This window comes from Felis catus, chromosome F2 (genome assembly GCF_018350175.1).
Source record: "Felis catus isolate Fca126 chromosome F2, F.catus_Fca126_mat1.0, whole genome shotgun sequence".
NCBI classification, from domain to species: Eukaryota; Metazoa; Chordata; class Mammalia; order Carnivora; family Felidae; genus Felis; species Felis catus.
The window spans coordinates 28365228-28367994 of record NC_058385.1 but is presented as its reverse complement, the minus strand read 5'-3'; the positions used below and the strand labels follow the sequence as shown (position 1 = coordinate 28367994).

At 44.6% G+C, this 2767-nt stretch overlaps 1 pseudogene; it reads right to left on the bottom strand.

Annotated features, from left to right (window-relative positions):
- Nucleotides 1-369: 369 nt before the first annotated feature.
- Nucleotides 370-2038, bottom strand: LOC101091086 (annotated as a pseudogene).
- Between the last annotated feature and the right edge of the window lie 729 nt (nucleotides 2039-2767).

Sequence of the window (2767 nt, the reverse complement as noted above, 5' to 3'; positions counted from 1 at the left end):
TACTTGGAAAACTGTTTCCCGTAGCTGATTCACATTACCTCGCACACGGTCAACTCCTGGTTGGTCTTTTTCTTTTTAATATAAATAAAAAAAATTTAACATTTATTTATACTTGAGAGACAGAGACAGAACACGAATGGGGAGGGGCAGAGACAGAGGGAGACACAGAATCTGAAGCAGGCTCCAGGCTCTGAGCTGTCAACACACAGCCAAACACAGGGCTTGAACTCACGAACCATGAGATCGTGACCTGAGCCAAAGTCAGACACTCAACCGACTGAGCCACCCAAGTGCCTCAGCTCCTGGTTGGTCTTAAGAAGCAAGGGCAGAGGGCAAGGTGGTTCTCACAGATCTATGTTACAAGTAAACTCAGGTTGGCTCCTTCAGGAGTCTCTTATGAGGCTTTATTTTAAGAGGTCTGATCAGAAAATAGGGCAGAGGGCTGTGTGAGCAGAGCTGTGTGGTAAGTGGAATGTCCCAGTCTGTGGCATTGTGGCGGGTAACCAGTCCGATTGGGCACTGTATGAAGATGATGCCATGCTGCCACCATGGCTTGTCCAATTAGTGTGATTAAACTGCCCAGGTTTGGCTAAGAGTTCATAAGTGTGAGCCCCAAAGTAACCCCACTGGGCCTGGATAAGGTTGGCAGGTGGCATCTCGTGTCTGTACCCATCATAGAAGGAAAGGGCGGTGGTGAAGCAGGGCACGGGAATACCTGCCTGGACACCAGTGCTGACTGCCTGCTGCCAGAAGTCCTGGTGGTTTTTAACAGCTGAGTTAAAAAAGTCATCTAGTAGTAGATTCTGAAGTTATGGGTTTTGATCAAATGCATCTTTTATCTTTCCTAGGAACACACTCCTAATGGTGCAGACCCCCTCCATGTCAGGGTGACGCCACCATAGTTGAGGGTGCAGCCAAATTCCGTGGCTGCTTGTCTTCGCAGCATGAAGCCTTGTGCACATAAGATGATCGTGGAAGCATAGAGGGCCTTCTGAATGTCCTCCAGGAATGATTTCTTACCACCTTCAAACTGGATCTTTGGGGACCCTTCAGCTTTTTGCTAACTTAAATCCTCTCATCCTTCAGAGGTGATAAACATCAAGAAAAATTGCTTCTGCAAGGAGGGTGACAGGACCATGGTACTCCAAGGCTGAGATGGTGGTCCACTTTCCTGTGCCCTTCTGCCTCTCATTGTCCTTGATCGTCAGCAGCAGGTGTTTGCCATTGCTGTCTTGGAACTTAAGAATATTGGCTGTGATTTCAATCTTAGCTCTGTCTTATTCCATTACTCAAATGCCTTTGCCATCTCATTGTGCTCCATGCCTGGAACATCTTCCATCAAGCGGTAAGCCTTATGGATGAGTTTGCATTTCCCCGTTCTCTATTCCAGTGTGCACCATCTGCACAAAGTGTCCTGCTCCTTCATCTCCCACTCAGTCACAAAATGATGTGTGGCCAGCCTTTTTTGTCCCTCTTGGCCATCCTGGGCCCCTTCCTCTCCACCGTTAACTCTACTCTCCACAAACAAGATACTCTTGGCCTTGAGGTCTCAACACTGTGGTATCCCTGTATCCAGAAGTTCCTCCATCAATGATGATGTCACCAGCGTCTAACAATGGTACTAATTTTTCAATGAAGTCATCAACAGCTTAACCAGCCATCACAAACAGTCTGATCGGCCTGCACTTCTTCAGCCTGGAGTGAGCATCAACCACTTTGGTTGCCTTTGCCCCATTGGTCAAGAAATCACCAACTTTGGAGACTTTTCTATTAAAAGTACACACCACAAAGCCATGGTTATTCATGTTCAAAACTAAGTTCTGCTCATGACAGCCGTTCCAATCAGTGCACTACCAGCTGGGACCATGGTGATGGTATCAATGGAACTGAGAGGAAGTGGCAGGAGGTCAAAGCTGAGTCCCATTGCCGCCAATGAGTTTTGTTTTGAAGGAAGAGTATTGGGGGTGCCTTCGTGGCTCAGTTGGTTAAGGACCCAACTCTTGATTTTGGCCCAGGTCATGATCTCTCGGTTGTGAGATCGAGCCCCACATCAGACTTCACGCTAAGCGTGGAGCCTGCTTGGGATTCTCTCTCCCTCTCCCTGTGCCCTGCCCCACTTACGTGCATGTGCGCTCTCTCTCAAAATAAATAAACATTTTAAAAAAGTAAAAGAAGAATCTTGTATAACTTCTTAAGCATTTCACCTGTTAAGGGGGGGGGGTAAGTTTTCCCCCTCAAAAATTAGAATGTTAGACTTTTAGCAAAGAAAGCTTCAATTTCACCAGAAAATTAAATATATATATATATACATATATATACACACATATATATATATTTCTAAAACTTAATTAAAGCTTTGTTTTTGGGGCAACTAAATGAAATCTCATAAATGCTCAAACTGGCCTTGAGGGGAGTCATACCATACTTTTATCATTTTTGCTGGGTCAACATAATTACAGGAAAGGCAAGATTTGGTCACCTGTCACATCTCTCGGGAAATACCCCCCCTCCAATATTTTTGAAAAGTCTGGATCAATTTGCCTTTGTCATTGTGGGTGCTTCGTGTGGCAAGTGTACACTCTAATAAATATTCTACACAAATGAATGTGCTTCTGGGGACCCAACAAAGTTGCAATCATGAATGACTTCTAAGTCTTATCTATTATCAACAGAGCTGTTAACTTAAAGCTTTAAATGAGGTAACTTCTATAAACACTGCCCAGCACAAAATATACATTGATTATTTTTAAGATATGTGCCATCAACA